This window comes from Phalacrocorax carbo, chromosome 2 (assembly GCF_963921805.1).
Source record: "Phalacrocorax carbo chromosome 2, bPhaCar2.1, whole genome shotgun sequence".
In the NCBI taxonomy this organism is placed as follows: Eukaryota; Metazoa; Chordata; class Aves; order Suliformes; family Phalacrocoracidae; genus Phalacrocorax; species Phalacrocorax carbo.
The window spans coordinates 114335838-114355398 of record NC_087514.1 but is presented as its reverse complement, the minus strand read 5'-3'; the positions used below and the strand labels follow the sequence as shown (position 1 = coordinate 114355398).

The following is a 19561-nucleotide window of genomic DNA, read 5'->3' as shown; positions in this document are numbered from 1 at the left end:
GATCCATCCCTCCTTTACCCCACAAACGAGACAATCCAGTTAAAGGCTACAGCAAAAACTCGTGATCCCTATGTAAAAAGAAATACAAATACTAACATTTGTCCTCTGCACCTCCCTTTCCCCTCCCAAATTAATGTAACTGCAAATATTTGGAATCTGACAAGCAAAGCCAAAACTCCTAGGAAAGATAAGATGCAACAAAAAGGAAAATTCAAAGACTTATCTCCACGACAAAGTGACTAAAATAAAACACTGCTCAGGAACAAAGGCTTCTATACTCTTTATAAACTCACTTTCATAGGGGTTGAAGCCAGAAGGGAATGTCAGATCAAGTAGTCTGACCACCTCTATATTACAACCGCTAAAGTTCATCCAGGTACCTCTGTAGTGATAAATTAACACAAAACTTATGCTTGGCAAAAAGATAGCTTTCTTAAATGCATGTCATTTTCATATCAGCCTACCAAAAATGCAGACTTTAACTACAGAACACCTCTTAATATAAGAAACCTTGACAAAATACAGATTTTGAAATCCTCAAAATGCAGAAGAATGAGTCAGGCTCCAAAATTCATGACATGAACTTTAAAAAAAAAAAAGTGTTAAAAAATAATATTAGGGTGTTGCACTTTTGCTTTCTCATTCCAGAGCTTTTAATGCAAATCTTTCCACAACCATAATTTTTAGGGAAAAAAAATGGGTTTAATATGTATGTTGACATACTTTTCATATCTGTTGTGTTCAAGAGCTGAAGGTCTTACTGAAGCATCAGATTTTGCAAGACATACGACAGAGAGCTAGCAACACCATCAATAATTTAGGCACCATTAACTGGAATCCCTTTGCCAAATAACACCTATGAGATGTAAGAAAACCCACAGAGGAGTAGTTAATGAAAAGATGTGCTCCTGTTCCTGAAGAAAAGCTTTAGAAGAAATTTGTGAAAAGGATTCTTGAAGGATTGTTTCAGGCCTGGAGCATCAAACACAGAGAAAGAAAATGAGACTTGAGAAGGACTGTACACACCAGAACAGCGTACACCAGAAAGTAACAGCAGCCTGAAAGAAGGAAGCAAAGAAATGGGATTCTTGACAGCTGAGGACCAAGAGACAGAAGAATAGAGATGGTCAAAGAGACAAGGGAAAAAAATTGTCTTAGAAATAGATATTTGTATAATTTGTAACCAGGAGAGATGACGGATAGGAAGCCATGATGAAGAGAAGACCACAACAGTCAAAGTAATGACAGAAAGGACAAGAAGGAAAAAACATGTAAGAAGTGTGAAGTTTACAGATGAAGATTGTTATGGTAATTCTATTAATTGTCACTTTAAGAAGGATATTAAGGATACCTGAAAACAAGTGTCTTAAATTTGTAATCAATGGTTTACTTCTAAAGGCCTAGAAAAAACCAAATTTTCATTACAGTCCTTCAGTTCTTTTGGAAAAAAGTGTAGTAGTTTACAAATGAAAATCGTTTGAAAAAGCACTAGTCCTAATTATTCTATAAGCATCTCTGTGGCTAAGTCCTTACATAAGTTTAATTATATTTTATTATTTGAACAGAGAACACAAAGACACAGCTATCTTAAAAATTTGCATTAAACAGATCCGTCTGAAATATTTATAAAAATCATTACTCATATCTGGCCTGAAGATAAAAGTTTCCCAAAGATCACAGGCATAAGTAAAGGTGGCTAGGCTGTCTGTAACCTGGAAGAATGAAATGCCAGAGCAGGCAAACCATCAATCATGTCTGTGGTATTTCCTAAATACCTAATACACCTCGAGATACAATGTCACCTAACTGAAATACTATAACAATAATTGGTTCTTCCTGAACATAGAGAAGAAAGAGCATTATACACACAAAACAGAGAGGGACACTAAGACCAAACGTAAAGGACAAGGCAGAAATACTCAACAGAAACATAATGCATGTAGTGAATACTAATAACTTGAGCTAATTGTGGCTTACGGGGAAGGATACCGAAGTCTTCCCCTTGTGTAGCAAAGGCTGCCGCAGAACTAGGAAAGGATTCTTTTCAAATGGATTCAACTTTGATAACAACTACATGAGCATAACAGGAAAAATTTCTGCTGATTCAGATCAGTTTTAATTGAACCTTAAAATAACTACACGTCCTTCAAGAATCAGCAAATTATGCATCTTAAAGTTTACAAGATCTCCTCACTTTAAAAATAATGGGAGGAAAACTGAAAGTGACTAAATGTACCCACCTTTATCCAATCTTTGGTGATGAAGACACCAGAAACACTTTTTCCTAATGCCTTTATAGAACATGTAATAGATTTCCTTTCTTGAAAATTAATATTGACCGAGAATGTCAACAACAGAAATCATCAATATTTTAAAGTGAAATATGAATTTAAATGGTTTATTTGTTATGAGCCCCAGCCATCTTGAAAATTCCAAAGATGCTTTTCTGAATACAGTGCCCCTTCTAGTCTTTCACAGGAAAATACAGCTACTGTTGATATCTACAATCTTGACAGTATGGGTAATCACATTCTGATAAGATCACGTTGTCCAGGCACTGCAAAATTACATAGTTCTGTAGCCTGCTACAGGCTTTTCATTACACGCACAGACAGAGTAAACTGCAAATTCTGAAGCAAAGTGGCACTTGCTTTTAGAGCAATACGCCTATCAGACTGATGATGCCCCAGTTCCTCTGCATTATCCAAATCAAATTTGTAACTAAAACCAGAGTTTGATAAACTGATCTGGATATGAACTTTATGATAAAATTTTAGAGTTGGTGTTTATAAAACAGCAGAGAAAGTATGAGATGAACAGAAAAGAAACCCCCAAATGCAGAGTCTTCTAATATATCTGTTTCCAATTTTCTTATATTCCAATTTTGCTATTTCCTAAAAACCTTACTAAGGAGTTTATACTTCCATAAAATTTTGGGTACCCTCAATTAGAAATAAAAAAGTTATCCAAAATGAAGAAACAATTGCATCAAGACAAAGTTATTAAAATTAATTTTGTTATTATATATTTGGCCCGGTACACCAAATTTTGACGAAAACAGCAACTGTCATTTTTATGTTTTCTCTCCAGTCTTACAAATTGTTTTAGAATATAAAGAAGAAAAACACCTATTTTTGTGGAACTGTTTTTTCACTAACCAAAAATGGGATAGCACAGTAATAAGTTAAAAAATAAAATCAGTAATGCATTCTTTAAAGGTGGCCACTCACATTAGAATAGCCACATTTACTTACAGCACTAGTTATTGATTCAGTGGTATCTGAAAAAAAATTTTAAAAAAATTTTAAATGCCATTTTACATTTTGTGCTTCCTGGAAAACTTCCTAGGATAGCTTCTCATGAATGACATTTCATTTAGTAAGAGACCAAACTTTCTAATAGTAGTTTTACAATGCACAGTGAAAATGATGCTGAGATTGCAGAAGCCTAAGCTAGTAAATTTACATAGTGCTATGAAATACCACATATATTTAACAGAGTGGTATATTTAAGACAGTGGCTATGGGAGCAGCATAACTGTCTTCACATGCCACTTTCACTTTTGGAGTAAAAGTTTGTGTGGTTTTTTTTTGTTTTGGTTTCGGGGTTGTTTTTTTTTTTGTCATTAAAATAAAAGTAAAAACCTTCCTATTCTGTTCACATGATAAAATTAAGCCCCAAATAGCCCTCCCACTACTGCCACAGAAGTGGCCCAGTGATCCACTGACTGGATTAGCCATATGCATCTGGGTTCATTCAGGAAAGTTAAAGTGATTAAGCAAACAGGTTCAAAGACAAATGCATCAAAAACTCTTTACTACACCTTGTGAGGGAAGTATTTTTAGCACCCTGGTGGTGCACACTACCATCACCTAATTCCAGAATGAGACCCTCCACAAGGACATCCACCCAATTTGGCTTATGTGCTTTTTTTCTCAGTCTTAAATAAATTCATTCTCACTTTCTTAAGCATCCCTATATACACAAGCACTCTGGAAACAATTCACTGCGATCTTTTTTCTTTCCTCTGTCTCCACAGAGAATTATGCAGGCCATAGTTTTAAAGAAAACACAGTTTATGAGTCAAAAAGGCTGTTTGGGGAAATACAAAGTAGGTGACAGATTTGTAATACAATCTGGAACTTGCATACGTGTATGTAGAAGCATACAGGTTAAATTATTGCCTGATGGATTTCCCATAGCAGTGAAATATAGGCAGTCATACTGACCTTTTAAAAGTTGCTCATTGGTACTCTGGTGCTGAAAAACAATCATTAAAAATTATTTTCTGTAGTAAACAGATGGATCACCTTTGCAAATGAGCTTTCAGGTGTTCAAGGGCATGGGTAATGACTCCTGTATTTCCTTATGTCCCACCTGTTGGTCATGAGGTAAGGAAAACTGAGAACTAACTGGAGTGACCCTAACTCTGACTAGAGTCTTGCTGTTAGCCTTCTGGGTGCAGAACAGGTACATGTAAATTATGACAGCTATTAGGAGAATGATTTTTGAACACTGCAGAGAAGCAAACAGACCTATACTGCTCATATATGTTAGGTCATCTAAATCCCTGTTAAGTCAGTGAAAGGCATCCAAGAAAGTAACACATTTTTATTGGACACATCTTTTGGGAATATTGCCTGAGTAGCATTACTTCTTTTTTGCCTGAGTGGGAAGCCAAAATTTAGCATCTTTAGGGTATTTCTACTACAAAGAGAAAATTATGAGAAAGCCGCATGTTTCTTTGAAGCGACTTTTCACTAACAAGGTTATTTGCCTTTCCCTCAGGATTGGGCCTGATCTTAGCTCACTCTTCTCTTTCTTCTGAGGCTGTGTTTTCACAATTTTGTGTCCCGCAATTCTCCACAGGCCCAGTTTGTTAAATCTTTCTGCCTATCTTACATACCTCCACAGAGAGAGTGAAGGCTCACCAGGAGCTTTGATGGGCATCTCTGTGAAGATGCGGTACCAAGGACAAGCTACAACCCTGCCAGGTGTTCTCTGCTCTTTGGGACCACTGGATTATGCCATCTCACTGCCACTGCTGTTGCCACCAACACCAGAGCAAAGCTTCCTCTGCCAAAGTCACATTCATTTAGTTGCTTGGACATACATATAAACAACATTTCAAGAAAACCCCTCAGTCCACACATGTTTTGCTGTGAGTTAACATTAAGTGGCAAAAAAAGTCTGTATTTTGGCTGAAGACAGCTTTCCCCCACCCCAGTGGACTTGGCAGAAGTTTTACTGCTTCTTACGCTGAGTAGAGTCTTAAATTGCAATGTAATAGTGGTGTCATAAAAATCCCAACAAAGTGATGATCTTAGGATTTAAATTTTTGATTGGATTCAGAGAAAACATAGTTGAGAAACTTAAGCACATTCTAAGATAACAGGTTTGGGGCAAAATAAGGAGAAATAGAATTATCCTGAATTCACAAAAATAAAATTGGACACTTGCCATTCACTTTGCAGCACGTAGCTACAAAATGCCGCACTCGCTGTCAACGAGATGATGCCCATAGTTCAGACTGAAATTACCACAGAAAACTTAATGGCCCATGTCTAAGACACTTTCTGTCTTCAGAGATGGAGACATTCACCGAAGCTCAGACCCTCCCACAATAAAAAAAATATAAAAAAACCTATTGCAGCAGTTTTTAGCTACTATCCAAATACTATGATTTCACTGAAATTTACTGAAACCTGGACCTATCAAGGAGGATGTTTTTGGAATCTACAGGGACATAACAAATTACATACAACTTATTTGAAAATGAATGCTATTTACATTTGATGTTTAGTATCAGTAATCTTTTTTTTCCAGATTCTATGTAATTAATATACTTTTATCCACACACATGCATAAAAACAACATTTCAGTCATGGATTTACTAATTCTTTGAAGTAGAAAAAACTCCCTTTTTTAAGCTAACACTACCCCTTTGGTGTGGCTCTGGTACAAGACTACTTAACTAATCATGTCATTTTAATGATGCAATGAAAATACCACAAGGCTGTCCTTACAGTCCTAATTACTACTAAAGGCATCTAAGGGGATACTTTCATCCTGTACTCCATAAACCATAAATTCAATTAGCAAGCTATATATTCATACTTAGATTAATATACTTTAGAGAAATTAATTCTTCATCAGTGACAGGTGTACTAAATACTTCATTCCTGTTTGTACCAGCTGCTACTATAATTATGATTTATTCCAGTGATTAATTTTAAGACTTTGATGTAATGTAAGATTACTGTTGAGTAGCAAATAGAAGTGAGATTTAACAGTATATATATTTATCATTCTCAGGAAGTTAATATCAACAAGTCTGTCTATCTTAAATAAAAAATATTCCCCTTTGCCAGCCATCAACTCTCCAAGCTAGAAGCAACAGCAGAGTTTTAACCATGGTACTTTTTTGGATCTCTTGGTTTATTGTCCCAGCTTAAGTATTTTTCTATGCACTAAATATCCCATGTCTCCCCATTTTTTAGATTTAAGTTGTATTTAATTTTAAAAGGCTCCACACAAAAGGACAAGTTTAAACATTCCAAATAATGAAATTAGATCCTTAGGAATTTCTGAGGCAATTAAAAAACCTATGTCCCAAATATGGAGTTTTATAGGCTTGGTCTAAATTCTTCTCTGAAGAATTGTTAAAATAATTGTCTTCCTTCCAAATTTCCTCTTTCCAGGAGGAGCTTGAATATACTGTTAGAAATCAGCAGGCTCATTATTAACTATAATATTGGAGACTGACATTAACAACTACATTATTCAAGACTGACATTCTTAAAGCAGATCTGCCTTTTCTGAGTCGTCTTTTAACCTGTCAGAGAAAGAAACCATGAGTTCTGGTTCATTTCACTGCAAGTGTATAGAAGCCATATTATTTCACTGTCCGCCAGCACAGACTTCTTTTTCTCTTATATTCTATTTATAAATGAAAACAGATGAACTCAATAAACGTAAGTCTACAGAATTATGGTTTCCTTTATTCTAATGGTAAAGAAGTTTATACATAATTGGCACATAATTTTATCCAGTGGTTTAAACTTTTTCTAGAACTTGAGAAAGGAACCACTCTGTTTAAGAACCTGATGGTTTCATTTCAGTCCAATCCATCATATTTTCTGATGCTACTAAATGTGGATTGACTAAGCAACACTGACCTAGTACACTGCTTTATGCTCAGGAAAGCTTCCTTATTTCAGTCTCAAGCCTAGAGTGCAGGCCAGAACAATGGACCAAGACAACCAGTAGCTTATCAGTAATAAAGACAGGGTGGCTTAAGGAGATGAAGGCAGAATTCTCCTTTCACATTAGTGATATGAGGAAATTGAATTCCATTTAATGGAGAGCAGAACTTTGCCCTCTGTTATGCCAATACAGTATTAGTGAAACATACCTCTCTATCCATTTCATAGTTATATGTCAGGTTTTATTTGAGGTATATATTAGACCTTAACGTTTTGGTTTCCTGCCAGCACTCAGATGGCAAAAACTGCTTTGTATTTTCATTTAGTTACTTCTGGGTCAAACAATTCTCAAACCTTTTACGTGCTTCATGCACAACTAATACATGCCAATTGTAAAAAGTGACTGACACAAATATATGGCAGTCCAGTGTGTTTTTGAGACACTAATAAAGTAAAAGGTAAACATGAAAGGTCCTCCACACTATCTCCAGAATGCAGGCCGGATCTTCAGCTCACATAAAATCAGCAGAAGTCCACTGACTTCAGTAGAATGGCACTGATTTTAAATGCAATGACTTTCTGGCTTTTTAGTAAAGGCACTATTTCTTTCAAAGCGTGACACCTCTATAATACACAACACACTAATAATGTTAAAACTTGTTATCAGCTTCAGTTTTATCTCTTTCTATATATCTTCATTATATGGGGGGTGGGAGGGGGAGGAGCAGGAGGGATCTAGCTCACCTAATGGTAATAGTGCAAAAATTAGGCATCCACTTTGATATAGTAAAATGGACTTCTTTGATAGATAATGGAGAAAGGAATTCACAACCAGAGAGTAATCCACTGCCTTACACAAAACATCCATCTTAGAGTGGGATGATGTTTCATCCAATCCTACATTTCTGCATACTCTAAAGCCTAAGTAGCTAGCACTGATCACATATCCAACTTTGAAACTGTAATTGCGAAAAGTTGTTGATTTAGCTATTTCATATTTCTTTTCTGCAGCTTATCTGGAGTTGAAAGACACATTAATCATAGTGCAGAATGTACATAGTAGCTGATTTGTTGCTACATTATGAACGAACTAACATTGATCAACAGTTTAATTTTTTTAAAACTGTGAAACTGCAGGAGTTGAAAATAGACAGGGTGTGTAGCACTAACGTTTTTCAACACACCACTGAAGATAAGTCCCTTTAAGATCACAAAGCAGCACTGTTTCCATCTTAAACTACAATATACTCAAAACATATAGTTGCCTTGAAAAACTAAAATGGGAACAGACTATAAATTACAATCCAGTTATTCGCTTGAAGTTTTTTCCATCACAACGAGATCATATGGAATCACTTTTCCCTTTTTAATCTCTCTTGCCATTCAAAAGAAATTACTTTTTGAAAATTGTAACGGTATGAATACATTTGTGTGGATGAATACAAGAATAGCACTTTTCAAGTTACTTAGGTAATTCAGCCAAAGACACACTGTTTTATAATGCACACCTTGTTGTGTGCTGTAACTTGCACAAAAATATTATTCATACAAAGTTTGTAATAACATTCTTTTAGCATTATGATAATAAACATTGTTAACAAATGTTCTATAGTTGGCAAGGACACTGCTTCACCTTACACTAGCTATTAGCCTTGCAGAATAAAGTTTCGCTTCTTAAATAAAAATTCTAAATCCAGAAGATTTGAGAGATCTTTTTCTGAAACTGCTTGGAAATTAAAATCACCACAGAAGCAGACAAAAGACACAAAACAAAGAAAAGTAGCATTAAAAATCTCAGCTCTTATGTGACAGATCAAATTAAGGTTAGAACCAATCAAGAAGTTTTGAATGGTCTTTTTAAACTGGAAAGTGCAAATCTGCCAGATTCAAAAAGGGGAACAGAGGATGACAAAAATCTTAAGTTCAAGTGCTGGATTCTACTATTTTCCCAGATGCCAGGGCATTCCCTACCTACTAGTTTATTGGCTCCTCTGAGGTGGTTGACTCACTCTCTGCAACTATTTCATTTTGGATAATTAAAATTCACTGAAGCAAGGCTGTGAAGTCAAAAATCTCCACTTGCTAAGAGAACTCAATAGCACAACCCTTTACCATGGTCTTTCCCTCTCATTAATACTTAAAGGGAAATGATTCCAACAGGAGAGTGTAAAAAACAATCATTCCAAAATTATCAGTATACCTGCTGGTACAGACACATTCATCTGTGTCTTAAGAGAGCCATGATCATGCCTCTGCTTAGATTAGTGAATAAATAACAGTTATTAAAACACACCCACAGGCACAATTTAAATTTATTTTTCTAATTAAAATTACCTTGAAACTAAAACCATCTAAAAGTAAACTGGAAAGAAACAATAACTAGCATTATAGAATCTACTGAAGGCATTTAATTAAGCAGGCATACCCTGATTTTGCATGGGTGAACCAATCCTATCCCTCAGCTTCTGCTCATGGGGCAGGAGCTCCAGCTCTGGCCACCTGAACTTGCTCCAGTTCACTGATTTCTTCACCTATTGGAGGCCCCAGACTGGATGCAGTATCTACACGTGGTCTAATGGGTGCCAAGTAGAGAGGGAAAAACTGGTCTCTCAACCTATGGGCTGTGCTCCTATCCATAGGGGCCAGATGCTGGTCTCCATCACTGCCAGTGCACACTGGGGGCTCATGCTCAGCAACCTGCCCAACCTCTGCCGGCCCTTCTCACAGAGCTGCTCCCCAGTATCACTGTAAGGGATTAATCCTTCCCTGCTGCAGCACTTTGCACTTGTCCTTGCTGAATTTAATGAAGTTCCTCTTGGCCCTTTCCTCCAGCCTGCCTGGGCCGTGCTGAATGGCAGTCCTGACCTTGAGGATATCAGCTGGTCACCCCAATTTCATGTGGTGCACACCTGATGATAGTGCACTCCATCACTTCCTCCTGCTGTGTTATATAGAGGCTCAATAGTGTTAAGTCACAGATAGACCTCATCTGTGACTGACCTACACTTTCAGCCCAACCATCTACGCAGTTATTTGCTCATCTGCTTGTCCCCCTCTCCAGACCATGAGGCCCCAACTTGGATGCCCTTCCTTTTGAGTTGTTACAGGGTAAAGATTTGTTCTCACATCAAATCTTAGATTTTATTCTTCAGAACTCCCAAACTGCAAATGGCATAAAGGAGACTTAAGACATGGAAGCCAAAGCTTCTTTGAGGAATTTATCTTGCTAGTCGACTATACATCATAATCTATATTCCAAAAGATGACACCTCATTTGGATAATTAATGTTTTTGGAGTACTTCTTCAATTTCCTTCACTGTTCTTCATTTTTATAGTTTAGGTTGCATTATCTAAATAGTATTATACCACACCACATTTAAAATATTACCATTGTCATAGCAATTAAGTACACGTAGTTCATAGTTTCTTCCCAGCACAGTTTGGTTACTAAGCCTGCCACACTAGCAGCAGCACAACTTGGTTCGGCAGATTTAGGCTATATACCTCTAATACTTACACAATTGCCTGGGTTGACGTGGAGGTTGCGTTATAACAAGTTGTGCATTTGTTTTATCAGAGATTTTGTCAAAAAATACTTAATATTTAGACCATGACTTCCTTTCAGTTTGAAAGACTTGCAAGTTTACTTTGCTTCTTTTTCAGCAAGACTATGGTATCATCATCATGCAAACAAAGCTGCTAAATAAAATTGCAGTAAAGATCCTATTTAACGGGAAACTTTCAGATTGTCAAAAACCCCAAAGTGCAACATAACATAGACTATATATTTTCAACAGGAACCTTCTATTCCCACCTTCCCGAAAGTATTGAAGGTAACATTTTTTTGTGCCTTTGGAAGGCTATCAATGATTTAATGGTTACATCAGGAATCTTAACCCCTCCTGAATTTATCTTAAGCACCTTTCTAATTAGCTAATCCAAACCGCATGAACGTTCCATTTGCTTGCTTTGTTTACATGAAAAAAATCTTTGCAACAGTAGAAAGCACATTCTCATTAAACTAAAGAAAAATGGAGTCAGTGAAATAAACTCAGAGATGCACTGAAAGAACATCCTTGTTTTCAGTTAGACACAAGGAAAGACTTACACTGGGGTTGATGAGGCATCTTGGAAAAGTTAATATTATCAAAAAACTGACATTTGGTTCCTGTTGCAAACTTTGGCAGACACAGCCTAGTACTACAACTGGTAGTTGATCTACTTCTCGATGGGAGTGCAGCTTCAACCTTTTTGATCAGCCATGTTAAACATATTATAATTTTAGCATAACAAAAATATGACCTTTATTTTTGTACTTGACTCAGTCACTATGCACTTAAGAATGGTGTAAGACTCCAAATAAAAAATCCAAATGGATTTCTTTGGCAAATTGATACATTTGACCGCCTTCTTAGTTTTAGAGAGTCACTACCTTCTTTCTGGCATAGCCTATAGTAAGGCAAAGTGAAGAAATAGACCTCTGATCTTCTGATTCCATTGAAGAGAACTGTTTTTTCATTTTTAGACAAGTATTTGGGTGGTTCTTTTGTTCAGACATTAACAAGAAAATAATCTTAAAAAAAATAAAATTATTTGAGAGAGCCTTTGATCCCACCAGTGACTAAAAGCAAGGTCAGAAGCACAATCCAGAAAGCCATGAGCTTTCTGGTGGTTTCTGCAAAAAGAGCATCTTCAAAGGGGAAGGGAGGAGAAGAGTCAGTCAGGAAGCTACACAAGTCATTCTCAGATGAATGAGAGCTGGCTGGAACTAGAAATACGGCCATGAGAGAACAAATTCCTAGGGAAAGAAAATGCATCCCTATGTATTCCTTGGGAGAGAGAAGGACCACCTTTGTAAGACAGTTAGTTCAGCTACAGAAAGTCTGCAAAATGCAGAGGCCACTGACTCTTATCCAGCCTCAAAGAACTCATCTTTGGAAGAGAAAACCCCAGCTCCTCCTTCTAATCTATTTTTCAGTATAGAAAGAAACTACAGATGCTTAAAGAACAGACTTTCAATCCAGCTCTGGCTGTCAGGAACAAGCTGAAATCCCAGAAAAAATCAAGTACCCTGAAGTACTCAAAACCTTTCAAAATGTCAGCTAAGCTGGAAACAAGATTCAGTTGCTACTGTTAGTCTTTGAATTCTAGCCACATCCTTAACAAAAAGCTGCCTAACGCCTGCAGCATTTGGACAGTATTTAGCCAACAAGTAGAAATTCATTACTTTGAGCACTGATACTCACTTCATCTTTTGTCATTAATATAAATGGCCTATAGGATTCACTGCCACAAGAGGAAGAGTTTAGCGGAATTTCCAGATACATCAGTCTGTCTATAATCTAAGTATTGAAAGCTATGTGAAGATTAAGATTGATCAATGGGATTACTTCTTTGTGTAAAGCTACTGAAAGGGTAAAGGCTTTTTTGATCAAACACCAGGTTAGGTTCTTTGTACTCTGCTGCTAGCATGAATCCTCCATGACTGCTTCAGTCTCGTCTTCTGTCATTCAACCTCTACTTGTTTTTAGAATTCATGTACCTTTTGGCTGCACTTTGCAATATATGATGAATCATATCTGCTTCTCTCTTACCACATTGTAGCCAGGTTACCGGGAAAAAAGATTAGTCAGAAGTGCAGACCACAGCATTAAAAGAATAAGTGTCTTGGATTTTTTTTTTGTCAGAAACATTACAGGAAAGCCAGAGATGGGAAGGTCACATTAGGAAAACAAGCTTATTTGAGAAAATATAAATATCGGCTCTAAGTCAGAGGGCTTTGAATGTTGTATAACAACCATCATAAATCTCAGATGACACCCTACACGCAAGCAATTCTGAGAGTCATTACCTTAATTATTCAGTCCGAAATATTTGAAAATCTCACATAGATACACTTACATGCACTAAAGTCACAACAGAATAAAACCAGCAACATTATCAATAAAACAAGACGGGAGCCTATAGGCTTGTAGCCACATGCCTAGACTGGAAATAGTGCAGTTACAATTTGAACTCTGCAACAGAGATGGGTAAGTCATCCTCCCCTGCCTGTACCTTCATAAAGAGGTGATAATTCCAGCACTCAACAATGCTCCGCAAAGGAAGTTCCAAAAATACATCTCTGCCTAACACAGGATGTGCTTAATGCTTGTCAATGTACCTGCCTTCCATTAACACCTTCCTTTAACTGCTCAATTTGCTAACACATGATTCATTAGTGTCAGAAAAAAATACCTTGACGTGTTCTAGCATGATTCAAATTATTATTATTATAATTGGCATAAGACTAAATTACATTCACTTTTCCCACAGCTAACTGTGAGTGTCAGACGTGATTTTTAAGTCCTACATTTCTGGATAAAGGTACGAAAAATATAACACTCTTCTGTGACTTTAACTGGCTTTCTGGTTTGGTTTTGAAAAAAGCTTGGCTAAGACGAGTCGCCGCACTTTCCTTTGCCAGGATCCTATGACATATTCAGCACCTTCAATTCCTCCCAAGTTGACAGCACTTTGATCTTCAACTTCATGTCACCTCCAGCAAAACATTTTGGAGGTTTGGGAGTAGTTGCTGTTTACTTCCTTTCTTTTGCATGAAAATGATAATGCCAAGTCACTGTGTCTGGTTTGCAGCCCTGGATGTTATCAAGAATTTCCTGAAATTTTTCCATTGTGTTGTTTTGCCTTACTTGAAGAATACAAACAGAAATTCTGTCTTGAAGGTGAACAGCTCTGCTGTGAAATCACTGATCCCTTCCAGCAATTTCTGTAAAAAGTTAAACATTCACATTTGCTTTTCTAAAGTCACTCACTAGCCTTTCCATAAGGAAAAATAAATCATCTTCACTAATGACCACTAATCATCATATTGGGTTAAAAAAAATTTCTCAAGTCCATTTTTCCTTTGATTTTGTCTTTGGGGAATTGGTTCCAGTTAATACACAGCACACCCCTCCTTGGCTAACCAGCATTGGCTGGAGGTGATTTATCCGACTGCCATTACTGAGGTAATTTGCCATGTATCATTACACTGTTGACCAGTGATTTGGGAGTCCCAGCAGTATCCCTGGGACGTAAAACTAGTGAGAACCTACTATATGAAAGCTGGAGTTGTTATACTGCTCCTCTCTGAGCTATTTAAGCTACTTTTAGGAGACCCTGGAGCTTGCTCCTTAAAGTGCAGTATTTATTTTCCATGACAGTTACAGACTTAAAAGCTCAGGGCCTGATGCAAAGACTCTTGTAGTCAGTGGCAAACTTTCTACTGATTTCCTTTGCATCAAGGCTTCACACATCATCCGCAAAAGTTACAGCCACAATAAGACCCTGTTTTAAAGACACAAATGATAGTTCATAAGGGGGGAGCCTTTACACTTACCCCTACTGCTGCAAACAGCTGGGAAGAGGAAGAATATAACACGGAACCATTATATTGCCAACTCACAAACAAGTACGTAGGAAGCAAGAAGACCCTTGACTCCAAGTCCTTAATTTTACCATTTGGAAACAGTTTGGTCTCTTGTTCTTTCCCCCTCTCACACAAAAAATTCATTTGGGGGTGCCTTTTTAAAAAAAGTATTGTATTCTATAGATTTGCCCTATGAACAGAAATATTTGAGTTTCAATGGCAGATTAAAATGTTCTTTTCCTCCTAACTATTCAGGATTGTGTGGACGGAGTCATATCTACACGAAGTTTGCGGGTATCAGCTCCGACTTCCTACTTATAAAAATTCTTATTGAGTCAAAAAGCATATACCCAGAGCACTCAGGAGAAAAGTGTATGGCTTCTGCAAATTATCCTAATCTGCAAATTGAGGATCTAAAAACAGATACAACCTACATGCAGATATTTTACTCTCTGATACAGGAAATTTTAAAGCAGGACTAGACATGTTTTATACCACAATGATTGTGAATATAATTTTTGTATAGTATAGAGGCAGTTTACAGAGCCCTGAATATGTGAGTTATCCACTGGGTTTGCTTCATGTTTAAAATTTCATGTTGTACATTTAAACCATCTGTTGTTCTGAAAGTTCTTAGCAACAAGGAACGAACAAAATCTAAAACCAAGATAATAATATGGCTAAATTGCTCCTCAGCTTTACTTTTGTATTAAAGCTGCTTTAGGGTTTATGAGCCAGAGAAAGTTTGTCTCATTACCAAAAGGAAATTAACATACACCTTGAAACGACTAAGACTACTTAGAGCACAGATTGTCATCAAACTGAGAGCTGGTGCTTTTAGTAGCTAGAACTGAGCCTGAAGGCTATCAAAATAATACACCATGACTAATATTCTCAAATATTTTGGCCCACTAACTATAATAGAAATTAATCTCTTTTTATAACATTAAATAGGAATTCTCCTTCTCTGTCTCAGAAATGGTACAAACAATTCCTTTTAAGACCAAGCACACCAAGTTCTTTTTTCTAATATAGACATATAATGCAACCTGAAAAAACTAAAAGTACTTTTGCAACTAGAGAAAACTTCTCAAAAGGCAACTTGCTTTTTTCCCCTAGAGACAGAATGTTTAAAAAGGACAGAATGAGATTAAATATGAATTTTATGTATGCAGATTTGTATTTTTCACAGAATGAAAGCAACCTCCTAAAACATTTATACTCTCTATTTCCAGACCACACGTCCTCCTGGCCTTCCTCTTGACTCTAAAGCTAGCTGTAGGATCTTTCAACTTGAATATTCTTGTTTCACACCTGCCTTACAACAGTGGCATATGTTTAAGTTATTACATTACGCACGTGTTCCTATGACATGCCAGGAGTTAATGCTTCTGATCTGTAAAGAAAACAATTGCTTCCTATTACCAGTTAACTAGTATATTGTGCATATGAGTCCACTACAGCACAACTGCTGGGAAATTATATGCACCACATACACTTCTTTGACCAGTGCCAAGATTTTCCCCTGTGTCTAGCTTTTAGACTCTACTTGTACAAACTCTTTTGAGGGTTCGTCTAACTTATTCATTCCACAAACCAGATCTAAGCACACCTTGGGCAAAGCAGCTGCAGACAATCCTTTTTGGAGAATTCCACAAAAAGGTCAGCTATGCTTGTTAAGATATTTAAGGTTTCTGTTCTATTTAAATCAAGTCTTTTTTTTAAAAAAATTGAATAGAGTCTAGTAAGAGAGAACAATTCCACTTAAATGAAAAACATGTGGAAATGTTCAATAGGTCAACTATGTAAAAACGTGTTATATACTGTGTTTATAGGTATTTTATTCACAGACAAGGCTGGCATTAGGGTTTTATTGATATCCTGGTGAAAAGCACATTAATCTAAGGGTTGCAAACCCATTTTCTCTGCATTTTAATGCAAACCACAAAATAGCATAACAACATACAACTATTTTCAAAACATATTAACTAGCACTTAATTTACATTATATTTTGATTGTAAATCAATTCTGGCTTTGTATCCACATTTATTTGCAGGTGACCTGTACGTGTATGCCATTCCCATTCATACACGATATGAACATTTCTGAACTTCAAAGCTGAGATTAAAGATCCAAAATCAGAATCTTGTATTATATTGCATGGAGTACAAGATAAATCTTCAGACAAAAGTGCTGGACAATTTACTGCAATTAGACAATCTAATCAAAATAATATAGTGTCTGATTTCATTGTGCCTGGGAACGTTCAAAATTTGGCTGAAAGCAACTAGGCCAAGTCTAAACATGGATGTCCAAAGGAAAAAAGCTATCACATAGCAAAGACCTTGAGGTCTTGGTGTACAGAAACAGCTACACCCAGAAAACAACTTAAGAAAGGAGGAAATTTGTGCCTATAAATAATCTTTGCTTTCAGTGAAACTAATTGTGAATAAAATGTCATTTGGGCATGGTGATATATTGAGGCCTCTATTTCTTCCTTCATTGTAAGGTGGTTTTAACCAACCTGCACTCAATGGACTTGTCAAAGAGCTTCAGTCACCTCTTGAAATCCTAATGCAACCTTCTTAGATCTGATTAGTCTTTGGACTTTTTAAAGGATGTATCTGAAAGCAATCCATGTTTACATAGTTCTGGCACTGTATCAATGCAGCACATTATATTTATCTTTGCCCCTAGAAATCACACCAGTTCTGTAGAAAGCATAGTAATCTGCTAGGTACCAGGTAGGAATCCCAGTACAACACATAGGATTCACTTTACACTATCACCTCAGCAACTGTCCTTATCCAGCTATACCACTAATGCATTTAAGGCACTACAGGTCCTATAGGGAATGCATGAGCAACTATGGCAGGAAGTTGTTAGCTGCTGGGCTCACGACTCAAAAATCTGCTTTCCATTTACACCTGCTCCAGCCAGAGTCTGTAGACCAGTAACAAAGCTTTGATTAAGGTTGGGAGGTGTAATAGTAGGTGTGATTGTAGAATACAGGAAAACATTTGTGAGTTATATCCTTTCTCAGACACTGTTTAAGAAGCAACTGTGGATACTGGATTTTTTTTTTTTAAATCAACAGGCATGCATGGTACAAAGGGTCACATTTAATGAGATACACCTGCAGTAAAATTGATGTTATAGTCTGATATATTTGCTATCTATACATCACCTATAATTAAACACATTTAATACCTAAAACTAGGTTATAAACCCACAATATAAACTTATGTGCCATATATATTTATATTAACTAGAGGAACAATATTGTACAATTTTGTTTTCCATTTACTAGTTGTAGACTTGGAACAAAATTTTTATCTAAATACAAAAAAAAAAAATCAAGTGAAAATAAGAGAGTCTTTCAACACAAAAAGTACTGTATTCTGCAATTAAGGTCCTATTTTGCAATTTGTATGAGTAAGAAGAAAATCTGAGTACTGAATACAGATAATTTTCAAACCACGTCTTTATTCTTTCACAGATAACGTATGAATGAATCTGGGGGAAGAGAAGGATATAAAAAACTAGAAAAACTAAGTTAAGACCATCTTCTATGCAAAATTAATTGCATTGGTAACATGTCCAAATAATAGCATTTTATTTCAAATGTATAAAAAGGATACTGATCTACACCCTTTCAGAAAACAGCAGAGGCCTCAACAAAAAGACATGGACTGCACAGATTAATTAAAATTAAAAGGCCAAATTTGGGGCCAAACAGGTGCTGGAAATGCTCCACTAGTTTGGACTCATCTCATCAAAACAGAAGATGGCAAACCCTCCGATCCTCAATAAAAGATGTTAACTCCACCATTGACATAAACAGATACTTCAGGTTCTATGCCAATATTCAAGTAATATCAAATCCTTTTTTCAGCCACTGACTACTCCACTGAAAAGGTAAGGTACCCACATATCTGAGCATGAACCCACACGTTCCATGAGAGTATAGTCCGAATTTTAAATGGCAGCATTTGTGGCACTGATCTGAGAGCACTTATACCAAAACATATCTATAAGAATGAAAAGAAAAATTATGTGAACGAACATGTTGTTTTTTTGAATCGCTGTTAAGAGGGATTTATTTGTTATGATAAACTCTTTTGACAAAGTCTTACCACAAGACTAATCTGTTAAAAGATATGTTTCTACTAAACATACTTATTCAGATTTTTCATGGTAAATTCTAAAAATCACCCCTCCACTTCCTCCTCATACTTATTTCAAGAAGAAATTAATCTATGTTATCTTCTTTAAATTATGCTTAACATCTGCTACTAGAATTGAATAATAAATCTATATTCCCTGTTTCTTCTTCAGTCTTTCCAGTTTTTAAAACATTGTTTCATCCCATAAATATGATAGAGTACATACACATGCATATACACTACTTTTCTATATTTTGCATATCAAATCAGTAGCTGCCAAGTAAAAAGGAAAGCATTCCAGATAAAAATATCCTGCGCAACCTACTGAGACTACACTCAAGAAAGTATTAGGTACGTGATGCGTATTAGCCTCCTCTTTGCTGCCTATATTACTTACACCAGTGCTGATGCATATATATTGACTATTTCAGCCTAGAAAAAACCTCACCCAAGGATAACAGTATTTTTCTCATGCCAGGCTCCAGAATCTGAAAGTGGTATTGATCACTATATGGTTAGTTCACATAGGTCAGGGTCAGATGAAGTTTAGCACAATCCAGGACTGTGCGCGTTACTCTTTGCTCCAAAGCAAAACATCTACCTCATTTGTCCCTTTCTTCTCCCCTTTCTTCCTGTTGTTCAACAAAAACTGAAACAATTTCAAGTCTCAAAGATCTCAGGAAACTGCAACTTGATAAGAAAACACTGTAGCCAGCTGAGTTTCAAATAACTTCATTATTCTACCTACTTGGAATTTTTTTCCTCCTCTCCTTGCCC

At 36.4% G+C, this 19561-nt stretch overlaps 1 protein-coding gene across 4 annotated transcripts in view; it reads right to left on the bottom strand.

Annotated features, from left to right (window-relative positions):
* The window catches only part of BBS9 (Bardet-Biedl syndrome 9), a 312074-nt gene that overhangs the window by 35407 nt on the left and 257106 nt on the right, over positions 1–19561 (bottom strand). The window lies entirely within an intron of this gene.